At 43.2% G+C, this 16,517-nt stretch overlaps 1 long non-coding RNA gene across 1 annotated transcript; it reads right to left on the bottom strand.

The window, feature by feature from the left end:
• Positions 1-4,081: 4,081 nt before the first annotated feature.
• Positions 4,082-9,011, bottom strand: LOC135895844 (uncharacterized). Its single transcript, XR_010562495.2, has 4 exons — positions 8,695-9,011; positions 7,449-7,505; positions 6,268-6,388; positions 4,082-4,572 (listed from the first exon to the last, which is right to left on the bottom strand). It is a non-coding gene; the product is annotated as an uncharacterized lncRNA (long non-coding RNA).
• Between the last annotated feature and the right edge of the window lie 7,506 nt (positions 9,012-16,517).

Here is a 16,517-nt window from a genome sequence, read left to right as displayed (position 1 = left end):
TTCCTATACAACAGGAGCAGATGATAAGCCACATTAATGGTGCGTGAAATAAAACATTTGTGCTGAACTTTTCGCTGCCGCTCCAATCTGGAGTGACTTTTTTTTGCTTTCTGTACACTAGCACAGGTGCTACGTAGTCCCCTTGGTGCCCAAAGCAACTCTCACACCCGAGCAGGATGTCCATTTTTTTTTATTCTAAGCAAAACTCTGGTTATGGGGGACAATTGCGAACTTATATTTTTGCTTTGTATCTTAATTATGTTGTTGACCTTTAACTTTAGCCACTTCACTACTTTTCTGCAGGTGCAGACAGGCCATTGCACCAATGCTAGGTTTTGAAAACACCAGAGCAGGGTAGAAAGCAAGAACAGATATTCATAATTTGGGTGCCCACTCTGCATTGCATGGATATGTTTCAATGAACGATAAAACTACTTGGTAGATAAACATATGAAAGATAAGGGAATTAAGCTCGAAGCCTACCACACCAGTAACTGGGAATTTCATGTGTAAATGAAATTTAGCGATTCCCAGTGATGAAGAAACAGTTTTGACAATATGTGCCAAGGTCACCAACTCACTCATGCTCACAAAGGAAACAAAATAAAAACAAGCAAGATTAAAAGAAGTTCGAACTTGCAACCTAAAGTGAGACACCTCGCATGACTGATTTATGTATTTACTGAGCATAAATTACATCTGGCACATAATCTGCTTGTACATGACAAACAATGAGTTCTGTAAGCCTTGTGGGACAATTCTGTGTGAAAGAGAAATCTATTTGATCATTACCTTTTGGGTATGTGTATCTCAGAACTGGTGCTAGTCTGAGTTCTTACAAAGTAGACGTCATTGAGTACTGTAATTCTAATGCCTGCCACTGCTATAAATTTCTGTTAGTCGCACTGTCATGAAGCAGTTATGTTCAATAATTAGCGGCAGTCACCGCTGAAACACTCAGTACAAAACACGAAATAAATATATGCAGTCGGAATGTAAATGTCGAACAAAGTTATAATCAAGTCTACATTTCACAGAACTGTCTTTTTTTCTGCTAGTGTGCCAATACCATTTTCACATTCACAAACATTTTTGTATTGCTCTCCTGACAAATGCAGGAAAATGCAGTCTTTAACAGAAGCCCTTGGGAAGACAGCCCAGAGTCGCTTTGACAAGAGGACTTCCCTTAAACTTTTGTCGCTACGTTGTAGGTCACTGTAGCAAGGGGAACATTTTGCTGATTGAATATTACTCGAAATATTTTTATTATTTGTACTAGAGGTTTGAAAAGAGAGCCAATTGTAGAGTTCTTCATGCAGATTTTATATATTCCATTAGTTTTTGTTTAGCTGCTTCTCGAGTTATGTCCTACACAACAGCAAAATACATAGTCATATTTGCAGGCACTTTCTTGTGTATTAAATTTTCACAAAAAGCAGTGTGCTGCAGCTAACTCAGCTCTTTGTAGACTGCAAAGTGCCAATATCTATTCAAACAGCATGTAAAGTTACTAGAAGTATGCAAGATTAGTAGGCAGGCCTGTCTGCCTGCCTACTAATCTTGCATACTTCTCATGCTATTGTGAAAAAAATTACAATATACTTCAAAAACTTTTTCTCACAATAGCATGACAATAACCTTATGCACTTATAATTGTCCTATACTAACGAAATTTGGCATACATACTATTCAAGATATGCAGAATGCTGATATCTCATTGAAAGTGCAATCTGTAAAATTATTTAATGTGGCCTAATATTTTTTGCATAGTTCCAGTAATTGTACAAGCCGTTTCGATAGGTGTCATCACTTTGCAGTATATAACTAGCTAAATAAGATACAGCATGAAGCTATTTCTGAAAATTTTATACACAGGAAAGTGCCCACAAGAATATTTTGCCACTGTGTAGGACCATAACTAAAGAACAGCAGCTACACAAAAATCAATGACAATTCAAATCTAATAAAACACTTTATGAATGACAGTATATTCAAATCTCTAGTACAAATATATAAAAAAGTTGTTTTGAGGAGTATTTCCCCTTAATAAGTGGGTGTCAGTGTTTTCTACCAAAGTGTTAGCAAATGCCTTCAGGCATACCATGGGGAGCTTTATAAATAGCACACGCATGCATCTGCCTAAAAACCCCACGCCCTGCTTGCATTCATTAGTCAGTTTTGCATTCTGTTGCATGTCACCATTTGCATCCCTTCACATTGAGTGCGTAAAACCAAAAACAACCTAATACCGTATTTACTCGCATAATGATCGCACTCGCCTAATGATCGCACCCCTAAATTCTGATGTCAAAATTCGATTTTTTTATTTCTCGTGTAAGATTGCACCCCAAACTTGCCGCAGCAATATGTCATGTGCCAAGTCTAGCTAATAATGATCGCGCTTACCATCTGTCAACTGCTATGAGAACAACTCTTCAAGACAAACCAAGTAGTCTGCACGCACCAAACATTCTTAAGCAGATGCCGCATTTCATTCCTTCCATCACTTTCCGCACTTATATGACAAAAAAAAGCTACACCCAAACTTGCCTTTATTATGTGTAGTCTTTGTAATGGTTGTGGTCAACAAAAACAACAAAAAAGGCGTCTTTCGTTTCTCCTCGTCTGCACTTGTGGGCACGCTACAAATCGCGAGTGGCAATGATAGCAGCCACGTTTACCGTGATACGTTAGAAGTGTGCCCTATTCATTCGCCGACGTTTGTAACGCAGCTAAGATATTCGCCCACCCTTAGCGGAAACGTGCCATATTAGGATAGTGGTGAAGACAAATGCCGCAGTTTGCGCAGCATGCCCGCCATGTGTTCCTATGTCACAGGCAGCTAAGCGCGCCCATCTGTTTGTGTCCCCTCAAAGTGGACATGGCTATGTTATTGCCGCAAACTTGCCGATATTATTCATTACTGATACGGAAGAAACTGTTTGAATGCACATAATGTACTCACGAAAAGAAAAAAAAATCGTGTTCGGCGCGTTCGGCTTGCTCTGCCGGCCACCATGTTTTTGTTTTGTGTGTGTGTCCCGCAGTACATAAAGAGGCAGCCACCTCTTTGTTGACCTGTTGTCATCTCGTAGCAAATGCCAGAGGATATATTTTTTTCTTTTGGTGGGAAATTTACCCAGCGTAATGATCGCACCTCTGAATTTTAGTCAATTTTTTTTACAATAAAGTGCGATCATTATGCGAGTAAATAGGGTAACACACTGAATTTTCAGCCTGTAAAGGGGTTGTATACAAATGGGGGCAGCCAACTCTAGTGTGACAATAAACAAATATTTGTTCTCACAATAATGAAACCAGTCATGAAATATATCCTACAAATTTGGAAATGAATACCCAAAGAACCTTGCTGATTGTCACATTAATTTCCTAAACAAGATCTTTTGATGTTTATAATTCCTAGTTTAATTCACTTTCTCTAGTAAATGAGCTCTGACCTAGACTATTCAGTGTAGGAGACTAACCCAGACTTGGAAGCCAATATTTAAATCTGAAATAAAGTCATTCATCCCACGACCACGTCACTGCTATGTCATCAGAAGCGTGCATCCATGGACACATAGTCTGTAAAAAAATTTTTACATGATCTGTACTGTTCCTCTTGCACTAATAAATTAGGAAATGCATTTGCTATTTAAAGCACTGCTGTAAACCTTTGTGTTTGAGAAATGCAATACTCAAAAGTGTAACACAACCAATGTGTACATGAAACCTACGATGCCTTTGACATTCGTCAGTGTGACAAATAGGCACTGAGAAATGCCAAGGGCATCATAGCTTTCTTATTTCAAACCTTGTATGCGAGTATATTACTGGTGTCTTTGCAGTGAAGGGAAGTCACATTATTATCAGACTTATGAGGGGAACTCATGTTTCTCTAGTTTAATATTTTCTTTTTTGTGCTCCTATATTCTTTACTTTTCCAAAAATAATGGGTGCTTGAAATATGTACTCTATATTGCTCTTAAATTTTTCCTGCACCAGAGCCCACGTTGGGTTACATTTCTTGAACACTTTGCAGTGCTGTAGATTATCAAAACGAAGAAAAAAATGCCGTAAGTTTGCATTTTAGCCTTCTGTGTAACAAGAAGTATGAACCTATCAATTACATAGACAAGTACAAAAGAACTATGAAAAACTGTGCATAAAGACACACATACATTACCATAGCAGGAATCGATGGCGAGATTTCTAATAGAAAGGAACCATTAAAAACTAGGCACTAAAGACACATATTAATTATGCCACAAGTATTTGCTAAGGATTTGAAGAGACAAAAAAAATGTCTCTTCAAATCACTCCACCCCAACATTCATCCATGGTTCGATGAGTGACCACAGCTGGCGATGCGGTTTGGATAGGTGGAAGCTGAGTGCGGCTGTGAAATAGGTGGAACATATTGAGGGTCACCAAAGGTTGCACGCTGGTTGCACAGCAGGTTGCCTCGATCTCCGGATTCACTCGACATCCTGCGTTGAGCCTGGTTATACGTCGTTTGCAAGAGGCCTGGCCCAAGTGTGTGGCACGGCTTGGGTAAAATTTCGAGGCAACCTGAAAAACACAGATCCATATCTATAAGCAACAAAATATTCTCGCATTGCCATTTGTTGGGCGTGTTGGTAAATTGAAAGCATATTTAGCGCCAGCAAACAAGGACGAGGGAGACGACAACACAATGCGCTAACTTCAACAACTTGATTTTTAGGAAGTACACCTACATAAACCATGCACAGTGGCGCCACCTTATCGAAATCTTATCCATCCAAAAAAGCCGTCTCCTTATCTAATAGGTCGATTGAAGGGGCACTAACACACGTGTGAAGGAGACGGCTTTTTTGGATGGATAAGATTTCGATAAGGTGGCGCCACTGTGCATGGTTTATATAGGTGTACTTCCTAAAAATCAAGTTGTTGAAGTTAGCGCATTGTGTTGTCGTCTCCCTCGTCCTTGTTTGCTGGCGCTAAATATGCTTTCAAAATATTCTCCATCATAGGGCAAACCTGAAGTTTACCATCGGCACAAAGCAGATAATAAAAACAGACACAAGTCACCAGACTTGAGGTATACAGATGTCCAAAAGTATAAATGAATGTGAAGAGCTGCTTATAGGACAGAATGTTTCATTCCGTCTTTTGTAGACCAATAATAGTATCTTAAAATAAAGTCAAGTGTACTGGGCCCTCCCTAAAAAAATTCAAATAATGGGGTTTTACGTGCCAAAACCACTTTCTGATTATGAGGCACGCCGTAGTGGAGGACACCGGAAAGTTCGACCCCCTGAGGTTCTTTAATGTGCACCTTAATCTAAGTACACGGGTGTTTTCGCATTTCGCCCCCCTCGAAATGCGGCCGCCGTGGCCAGGGTTCAATCCTGCGACCTCGTGCTCAGCAGCCCAACACCATAGCCACTGAGCAACCACGGCGGGTATGGCCCTCCCTATTTCTGTAAGTAGGCTATTTCATGCGAGCTGTCCCGACCTGGCACACGACCACTTGAAATTTCTTTTCGAAAAACTGGAGGCTCTTCAATATAGGACAAATGTTAACTTCAAGAAATACTTGTGTAACGCACCAAACTATGCATCATAAAAGGCATAGCCAAAAAATTTGTTCCTTCATTAAGGGGGCCAAATTTTTCAGGACAATAAAGAGAGGCATTACACCAAAAATTGAACTGCTTATTAGCCACTGCTCAGTTTATTATGGGTCATTAAAAATGGACAAAATGGCCTATTAACTTTATTTTCATAGAACTCGCTTACAGCAAAAGCTGCAAATTTATGTAATCCACATATTTAGGACTTGTGCTGCACGCAAAAACTGGTTTCAGGAAGATAAATTATGCAGCAGTGCACAGAGATGAGGATGAACTAGCAAAAAAAGTCAGTTTTGGTGTAAGTTTATCGGCATACTTACTATTGAATTGAGGCAGTCCTAGTAAATTTATGCCCAATAACATGTATGAAAGTACACTGTATTGTTCTTAAATTGCTAAAGCTTTATCAAAGCAGTTTTGTGTCAAGCAAGAAAAAAAATTGTACAAGTGGTCTCCTACTAGTTTCAAAATTTGCATCGCATTTCGTCTAATCCACATAGCCTCTTGGCGGCTAAGGCAAAATGGATGGACTTGAGCATTCCTGCACCGATAGCAGGGAGTCTAAACTGCTTCTAAGCTAATTCTTTTATTGCTGAGTGGCTACAAGCCACTTCACTCAAAAATTTGCCACCTTATTACATGTATTTACCTCGATCGTTCTGTCAGCTTCCAGCCTGCTTCGCATCATCACGAAGGCTTCGAACTCCCTAGTGAACATAGTGAGGACACGGTGGTCGTAGGATGCAGGGGCGGGAGCCACCAGAGTGTACCTGCAGCAAATTTGCGCACAAACGCTCTTAGTCCTATCATGTCACAGTTTACAAGAAAAATTCAGCTGTCTGTGTAATATGGATACCAATACAAATAAATGTAAACAGTTAGGTCCTACAACACAACTAGAACATCGACAAAGAAGAAATGGTACTTATGTTTATGAAAATCCAAGCAATGAAAAAAAAAATGTGCATCCGATTTGTGCGTGGAAGCTCAATGGTAACCTGAGCACATACCATCAAGTGATTTGCTAGTCAACTGCAAGCCTCTTAAAATGTCATTGTATATTTTTTACATGCACTATGTTAAGCTGCATTAAAACAAGTTCAATATCTCTGAATATAAGTAAATCACGAAGCAATTCAATTAATGAATTCCAGTGGTCATTAATGCAACAAAGTACAAGCTCTGAATGAAGCTGGCCAAACTGGGTAGTGACAAATAACAATGTGGTTCTCTACATCTTGTTTTTCTGGCTTTCGCTGTAGCATTAAAATACACAAGAAATTTCACATTCCTGACATTTAACCCTGCAAATTTTTATTCCATAATGCATAATACTTCAGCAAGAGCACTAATGCTGTCTTTTAATCGTAAATAGTGATAGAAGAAATTTTACTGGAGCCAATGTTTGGCAAGAAAACTTATCTCCTTCTCTTTGTCGAAACATTGGCTCCAGCGATGCTCCTTGTTCTACGGCTCTTATCATTTCAAGTCTCTGTCTTCCTGTGAACCTCTGTACTTTCAATGTTGTATCAATTAAATTGTAATAACGGAGAATTAGTAGATGTAGCTGATGAAGAATTTGTGCTTGTTGGTAGATAATGACAGAGTAACTGCGCAACATAGAGATACGGACAAAGGAGGCTTATGTGTGTCGTCTCCTACAGCCATGTTTCTCTCTTTTGGACGATTACTCTATCTAGATGTAAAAGTATTACCCTTTGCACAATAATGCTGAAATGAAAAAGGCCACGAAAGTGGACACAAAAATTAAAACAAATAGCATCATATGCTAATGAGATATGCAAAAGTGCCTGCTACGATCTGTCTCACCCATAACGTGCTGGATAAGATGGCATCTTCTTCTGGATGTTGCCATTTCTTGAATACCTAAAATAAAGTACATTTCAAAATTACAAAGATACACAGAACAGCAGTAGCAGAGGAGATAATGCATTGTTTAGTAAAAGAAAGTAAACTAATCTCTGATACACCGCAGACGAAATTTCCTTTATTAAATTAGTAGAAAAATACACCACACCTCATTTCATTCAATGATGTGAGCGTTTCTTGGTACAAGAAAAAAAGGTATTTCTGCATGAAAACAGTAATATAATCATAGCATTCTACTCACAAAATACGCTACAGTGACAAAGCCAACTACGGCTGTATATACTTAAAATTGTTATATGCACCTTACAATAGCCAAGACATGATAAACTTGGGTTCATGTGCAGCTCACCGGGAGATACAACTTTGCAATCAACTCATTTCTGCTTGCCAAATATCTGCACTAACATAAGACTACAAATAAAAAGACCCTCTTTTTCATAAAACACAGGACTCAAAATAGAAAATCCAGTAGGAATAGCACAAATTCTCTACACAACACAGCCAGGTTTTGTGCGCCTAGTAGGATTTACTATATAAAGGTTGCAGCAAATTCATGCTTTTAAATATTTACAACCGTGAAAATAAAGATGACAAAAAATAATAGCATTATGCATCGGCTTATACTGTAAGCCAATGTGTTTCCGACTTGACGCCAAATGCACATTTAATTTGTTCTGTTTCAGCGCTTTTAAAGGGTTGTGTCTGTTCGCTCGTGCATGCAGCCGCCTTACTGCTACGAAAATATCTGTGCTGCCACATCGCCTGACACTGCCATACAGCGTGGTAGCGTTTTTATTATTCGCGGTAATATACCTAAAGCGCTAGTAAATCTTCAGAATAGACAACTGTTTTTTCGACAACCTGTCTTCGCCAGCGAAAGTCACACTGGTCACACTACACTTCAAGTTACGCAGTACTTGGTATTCTACGGATTTTTCGATGCGACAGGCCACTCGTCATTGGAGTCGTTAAGAACGGTGTTTATCTATGGCAGTACAGCTTTGCTATAATTTCAGATGCTCTCCTGAGGCTTCCGTCTGCCAGTTGTATTTTCGCATACATACGCCCACGCATGCCTAAGAAACATCTGTGAACTGCCAAGAGAAACGTGGCGCAAAATGTAGCCGCTCCGGAAGGGCCGATTACGCGCCGTTTGTAAACTCGGAACAAAAGCTGATGTGCTTACCTGAGAGGTTAAGAGAAATATGGCACACGTCACTCTCCGCTGGTAGTCTTTCGTGTGCATCTGGTCGTCTCTGCGTTGCGATCTCCAATATCACAAGGAAAATGCAGTGCAAAACGCAACACTTCCGGCGCTGCACTTGCTCGATGTCGGCAAAGACGAAATCGGCGACACGCCGCTGCTGGCGGCAGTCGTCCTCGTCGCAATCACACAGCACGGACAGAAGTTCCCACCGTAACTTGCCGCAACGCCTGGTTGCAGTCGCCCCTAACGCAGCGCTTTCAGAACCACTCCATAGAATAAAGAACCACCACTCGACGACAACGTACTCACGCGAGATGCAACACAATTGAAAAATGGCGTCATACTACTGACGGCTTCGGCTTTGGATCATTTGAATCCGCACAACTAGTTTCGGTTTTCTTTCCTTGCGTTGAAACAAAAACTGTTTTGCTCACTGATAATTTTACGTCACGGAAGTAATGCTCACGAATGAAACAGCCGTGAATTTAACACGCGTCTTGAAATACCCGCTACGTTCCCTTCGCAGAAGCAAAATTTGCTCGTCCGAGTGCGGTTACGTTTGAAATATCTATCGTTGGGCTGTCGGAGCGTGCTCGAAGTGGGAAGACGCGGCGTAATTGTTCTTAATTTGCTTAGCTATAACGGTGCGGCTGCCCTTGATCTCTGTCGAGTGCAGTTTGCTCTGATGTAAGGTATAACTACAAAGCCGCCGACGTTACTGAATAATCTAGTGCACCTGAAGCTGCCAGAACTCCGGTATTTTCTCCACAATTTCTTGCGACTGCGTTCCGCTGTCACCAAATGCGAGCGTAGTGTTTGACGGAGATTTAGCAACACATTTTCCCGAAATACCATTCACCGCTGTATCACGACGTGGAGAAGCAGCGTTGTTGGTCCTCAGTAAAATTTTCTGTTTATTGCGAATTTTGCGATAGCAGTTATATGGGCAGAACCGTCGAAATATATCTGTAGGTTTTACCGCGAGCTTACGTATAAAGTCAAGTGCGATAAGATCCCATCCCGCGCCGTTGACTGTGCGCGTTAAAGGAAGTGTTCGAGGCTGAGCCGGGCTGGATGGGCGCCCCAAGTCAAGTATCTAAGGAGGTCACGTGATAAAACGCGCGCAAGCCGGGAGAGGGAGGCGCTAGTTTAGCGCGCTTCTCCTCCTCTAGCCATTGCTCTAGCCCGGTCTTGCGCCACCCTCGCTCTGTTTTGGAGATAATTTCCGATGGATGCAAAGCTGGGAGTGGGGGGGCGGGGAGGGGGGGGGAGGTAAGGGCGTGCTCAGATAGCGCAAATTTTCGGAGACGCTTTGAAGGAAGAGGCAGCAGAAGCGTTCGGTCCGCTCTGCTCGCGCCCTTCATCACACCAACGCTGTGACAGCGAGTGTTCGCCGTCATTGAGTGAGATCTGTTGATGTTTGCACGTGCGCGCGTGACCCAGCGCTTGCTAATTTCAGGAGTAAGCGAATGTTTACTGCAGTTTATTCAGCCGATGAAACTAGGAACCTTGGTTCGTGCAATAGTTCGTGCAGTGGTTCATGCAGCATTGGGGTGAAACTGCTGTGTTATTGCTTTTATATTTCTAGGGGGTTCCAAAGCAGTGTTGCGTACACTAATATTTGTTTCTGGTCGCGGAACGCAACGCACTGCGGTAGCCCAGTGGCTTTGGTGTTGCGCTGCTGAGCTCGAGGTGACGCGTCCAACCACAACCGCGGCAGTCACATTCCAACGGGGTCAGAATGCGAAAATGCGCGTATACCGTGGATTCCGTACACGTTAAATAACCCGAGCTGCTGAAAATAAATCTGCAGCTTTCCATTACCGTGCGCCTCATAACAAGATCTTGATTTTTGAAATTAAATCTTCAAAATTAAATTTTAAGTCGCGGAATTACACTTACAATCGACACTGTTGAGGGCGCCTACTGAACTTATCTCGTTGCTGTGCTCTCTTTAGTAGCCAATACTTTTTTTTAAGATTTACTTATGGTCAGAATCCAGTGTGGCAAATCCAGGTCTTCCTCAGCATAGGAAACCAGCTATCGCTTAAGTGTGCGAGGTATCAACAAACATGGTCAAGGAAAATCGATATATAGAGTTCGAAGTAATTGCAGAACATGACAAGGATGAAAGAATGATACACCGCATTACAACCAGGACAGGAACCCGAGGGCCTGCCTAAAACAGAAGAGTTTATCTGGTATTTCTTCTCCTGCATTAAAATCTTTCTCTCGCCAGACTCATCTCAAATACCAGAGGAATGGCGATCTTCCACGACGACTCTTCGCGTGCTATTGAGAGTCAAACGACCCACGCGCAAATGTTGACTCTTGTTTTCTGACTCTACTCGCGTAAAAGTGGTTCTTCGGAAGAAAAAAGAGAGTCAAGTTGCCGTGACTCACTTTTTACTCTCTTTTTTCTTAGAGTGCAGAGCGCTCAGAAACGACCAGTCGAAGATGGCATAAGAAGAGTTTACACCCTATCATAATCATCCGCCACCTACCTTTCCCTGTATTTCCCACTTCCCCATTCCCCAGTGAGGAGTAGCAGGCTAGAGACGCTCTCCAGGCCTACCTCTCCGCCTTTCTCTACATTAAAATCTACTCCTCCTCCTACACCCTTTGGAGTGCTCCTTCTGCCACACAACGATAATCGTCATCTGTCTTGTCCGCGTTTCCTTTCTTTAACGCTGCGAGCCCGGTACTTTCCAATGACGAACGGCATGCGCGTTATCAGTATGATAGCATTCCCGACAGGAAAGTAGCGGGCGCGGCGTTTTCGAGAAAGGGCACGCATGAAGGCATATGACGATTATCGTTGTGTGGCAGAAGGCGCACGCCAAAGGGTGTGAACTGTTCTTAGAGTGTATCTTGAAAGCGATGTCTTGCGTGACGGACTGACTGGTTTCCTCGTTGGATAGGCATAGAAATGCTCACAAATTAAAAAAAAATGAAACAAAGCATAATGGATTGACTTTTACTACGGGCAACTTTCTGCGCGAGACAAAAAGAATTGCACGATAAAATTGTTCTTCTACATCATATCGTCGCATGATTTTTACTGTAATACCTTGACATCTGAATGTTTATGTCTGTAACAGTAGACATATTCATTCGTATTACAAAACACTTGTTTCATTTCACGTAGTAGTTCTGCGGAAACCCGCAAGGTGGAGAGAAGTAATGAATAAAGGGAAAATCAGACATCCACCCGTTCGTAGCAATTGCTATAATCTACAATTGCTACTACGTCCCGCACCAGGACGAATTTTTCTTCAACTTTGAGGCTTTTCTTTTTGTGTGATTTAACATTATTTTCTTTGAAAGAAAAGTAATCGCAGTTTTCTCACCGCTCGGCTCTGGGCCGATCACCCGGAGATGAGTTGCGCCACTTGGCTGAGGAACAAGTACGGGAAATCAGCGCCGGCGCGAAAAAGTTGAAAGACGAAGTTCGTGGGTATCTTGCTTTGATGAACGTCTCCTTTATTTCGTATTTCTTTTACTTTGCGTTTATCGTTTTCAAAGAATTTCATTTAACTACCTCGAGCCTGCCTCCGAATCCTTGGTCAATAACCCTTAGTGGGTGAGAGCCATGGCAAAATATCAGGAACATCATCATCAAGATGAGCGCTATTGTGGCCGTGCCTTTCGTTAACTGCACCTTCGGCACAAAATCCCTTCATCAGCGGCGCCATTCGCTTCAACGCATGTGTGTCAGCGTCGTGCAAATAACGATACGTAAATATACTGCATGTATTAGCCCCCTATACTTCACGAAACCAGGGCGCTTAATTGCGGGACAAATGTCGGGCCACGTCTTCACGTTGGTGCTCCTTGTTGGCGCAGGCGACATGCGTGTCACAACTCGTGTACGATTTTTGAGACGGATAAGAAGCTATACGCGTTCGGGAGCCTGTTTTATCCCCTTTCATGCTGGAGACTTCACGCATCGCAATGTGGCTGTAACACGCACTGAACGATCAGGCTTGCACGAGCTGACCCACAGTGATTACAGATACTTCGCGTGAATAAGTTTATTTTCGGCATTCTGGATAAGTTTTTTTTTGTGCGGTTGGTGTCCCTATATTTATAACGCGCCGCCTTTCAATACGCGCAAAATAAAACTCCAATATTTTGCATAATCAGCAAGTAAAAGAAAAAGAAAAATGTAAACGCCGATTAACGCGGGAAACGTCGGAAAAAGACTTAACTCGATAAGAGATTCGCCGATTTCCGTCGAAAAAAAAAAGCGAGAACGTGGAACCACGATGGTGACCCACAACGCCGAGCACTGTTGATAACGATCTGAGTGCGCAATGCACAGTCGCATTATACCAAGGAGGAGGAGGAGGAATAAACTTTATTTGTGCACAGCAGATTTGAGACCTAGGCCTCTACCTAAATGACGGCCTCGAGCCCTTGGGCCCTGGCGGCATCTTCGGCCTGCTGGATTGCCTTGCGTTGGTCTTCCGGTGCACAGCTGAGCAACGCGGTCTCCCACTGCTCTCTGGTTTTAATTATTTTATTCTGTATGGGTGTACGAGGACAAGCCCTTACCATGTGTTGTAGGTCCGCCCTTTCTTCACAGAATCTACATCTATCCGTGTAAAGGTCCGGGTAGTAGCGGTGGTAGGCCACCGGGTTCGGATATGTATCTGTTTGTAAGAGGCGCCATGCCGTCGCTTGCCGTCTATTTAACGAGGAGTGTGCCGGGGGGAAATGGGCCCTTCCCAATTTATAGTGTTTCGTGATCTCGTTAAAGCTGTTCATCCGGTCTCTCTCCGTTCCCAGTATTTGTTGCGTGTCACCTGCTCGGCCTGTCAGTTCTCGAGCCAGGTTGTGCGCTATTTCGTTCCCGGGAAGGGAGGAGTGTGCGGGTGCCCATATAATGTGAATGTCGCGATCTTCACGAAAGTTGTTTAAAATTCTGAGTGCTTCCGGCGAGATTCTTCCTTTTGCATAGTTCTTGACTGCTGTCTTGCAGTCGCTTACTACGATGTTGGCTTCCGTGGAGGCTATTGCCAGTGCTAAGGCAGCTTCCTCCGCCAGCTCTGCCTTCCATGTTTTCACCGTCCCACTAACTCTGCAGTCACCCTCTAGACTCGTAGCAACTATCGACATACTCTGTCCATTTGCGTACTCCGCCGCGTCCACATACACCACGTCCCTGGCATCACGGAATCTTTTGTGGAGAGCTCTCGCTCGTGCGTTTCTTCGATCTTGGTGAAACTCCGGGTGCATGTTTTTGGGGAGTGGGGGTATTGAAAGATGTTCCCTCATTTTCCTTGGGATGTCTCTCCGCACTCCGTGCTGTGGTTCGTAGGTTATTCCGATGTCATCTAAGATGTGTCTCCCCGTCAAACTCTGCGTAAGCCTTTCATACTGCGCTACTCTCTGTGCCTCAATAAATTCGTCTAATGTATTGTACACGCCAAGCGCCAAGAATTTCTCGTTTGACGTATTTGCCGGAAGTCCCAAGGCTTGCTTATAGGCCCTTCTAATAATGCAGTTTATCTTGGCTTTCTCCGCAGCGTAGAGCTTGAGGTAAGGAACCACATATACAATACGACTGATTACGAATGTTTCTATTAATCGGATGAGATTGTGCTCTTTCATGCCATAGTGCCTGTTGGATATCCGCTTTATTAGTCTGATTGTTTGTTGAACACTATTTTCAAGTAGTCTAATGGTTTCTCCGTTATGGCCGTTTTCGGATATGCGGAGTCCCAGTATTCTCAGGCTCTCCACTATCGGTATTGTGGTGCCTTCTACTGTGACCACAATGCCCGGCCTTTCCCTAATGCTTTCTCGACCCCGGCATGTGGGCCTATAGAGCAGAAGTTCTGATTTTTGCGAGGAGCGTCTCAGTCCCTTGTCTTTGATGTAGTCTTCTACCGTGTTTACTGCGGTTTGAAGGATCTCTTCCACATGCCCATCGCTTCCACCCGCCACCCAAAGGGTGATGTCGTCCGCGTAGAGGCTGTGTCCGAGTCCTTCTATCTTTTCGAGTCTCGCAGGAAGACCAATCATTGCCACGTTGAATATAAAGGGAGATAGGACTGAACCCTGCGGGGTACTCCTATTACCTAGCTTGTGTTCGCCCGATTGGGATTCTCCAATTGAAATCTTTGCGGTACGATCTGTCAAGAAGTCTTTGATGTACGCGTATGTTTTACGTCCTACATCCAGTTTTTGGAGATTTTGTAGTATGGCCTTGTGCGTGACGGTGTCAAAGGCCTTAGTTAGATCGAGACCTAGTATGGCCCTAGTGTCTAGACTTTTCTCACCCGCATCTATGATCTGATGTTTTAGTTTGAGCATAATATCCTGCGTCGATAACTTTGGTCGAAATCTAACCATGGTATGTGGGTAAAGTCCTCCATCATCCATGTATCTCGTGAGACGTGTGAGAACCACATGTTCCATGAGTTTACCGACGCAGGATGTCAGGGATATGGGCCTTAAGTTCGTCAGTTGTGGTTTCTTTCCAGTCTTTGGTATAAAAATAATTTGGGGTGATTTCCATTGACTTGGAATGCTGCCTTGCTCCCAGCAGTTATTCATGTAGTCCGTGAGAGCTCGGATGGATACATCGTCGAGGTTTCTAAGTGTTTTGTTACTTATCCCATCAGGTCCTGGTGCAGATTTCGAGTTGAGCCTGGACAGTTCATATCTGACTTCTGCCTCCGTAATAGGGGTATCAAGATCTGGATTCTCGTTACCTAGGTAATCCGGAAGTACTTCTCTATCCGCATCTCCAACGTACATCTTTTGGAGCTCTCGGAAGAGCTCTTCTTCTGTGCCGTTGTAGCTGTGTATAACCTTCTGTAGATTGTGTCTTTGTATGGTTTTTGTACTTCTGGGGTCCAAGAGGCATCGGAGAATGTTCCAGGTCTTGGACATTCCCATCTGCCTTTCCATCAAGTCGCACGTGGCTTCCCACTTCTGTTGGATTAACCTATTAGCATATATCTCGATTTCCATGTTTAATTCCACAATTCTCTTCCTTAATTTCCAATTATGTTTTTGCTTTTTCCATCTTTTCAGCATGCTACCTTTCGCTTCCCACATGTGCAATAATCTGCTATCCATCTCCTCTATACCTGCCTCCTCTGGAACAGTTTTGGTAGCTCGTTTACCAAGGAGCCGTAGCTAAAGTCAAACAACCGAAAATTTGTCATTAACGGTGCCGCCCACCGGTGTGACGTCAGCCACAGCGAGACTTTTTCGTCTCCCTAATGTCATATGCTCGCATTCGCTTTTCCATACACTTTTCTTCGCTCAGCGTAGCATTATCCTGGGCAGACCACGTCCAGTATTTCATTATTACACATATTCGTGCCGGTTCACGCACGCCTAAACAATTTGTCTGCTAACGTTGTGCACGTAGCGCTATCGCTGCATTCGCACGCATGCAGGCAAACTTCGTACGGCAGCCATCGAATGGTGGTGATACGGTGACACCGTCTGTATTCCTCGATTGTCCGTGTTCATTTACGGGTGTCCAATTGCGCGTTCTTCGCGTCCCAATCGTTCGAGGTTCACTCGCAAGCCACTGGGTGCTAGGCGCGAACGAACTGAACAATACATTTCTCACGCTTATTTGCATTGAAAACAACCTAACGCACCGCGGAGGCATGAGCAATGCTCGTTCATACAAAAGGACGAGAAGCAATTATCAACAACGACGCGCACCCACACTTCCTCCCATATGTAACCACTGCACGCATACGTAATCAACCAAACAACATCCGGGGTAATCTTCAACACACTAGCTTTAATCTGGATAAAAAAAACCGCGT

Source organism: Dermacentor albipictus, chromosome 2, assembly GCF_038994185.2.
Source record: "Dermacentor albipictus isolate Rhodes 1998 colony chromosome 2, USDA_Dalb.pri_finalv2, whole genome shotgun sequence".
NCBI classification, from domain to species: Eukaryota; Metazoa; Arthropoda; class Arachnida; order Ixodida; family Ixodidae; genus Dermacentor; species Dermacentor albipictus.
The sequence above is the reverse complement of the archived record's forward strand: the minus strand, read 5'-3'. Positions and strand labels throughout refer to the sequence as shown.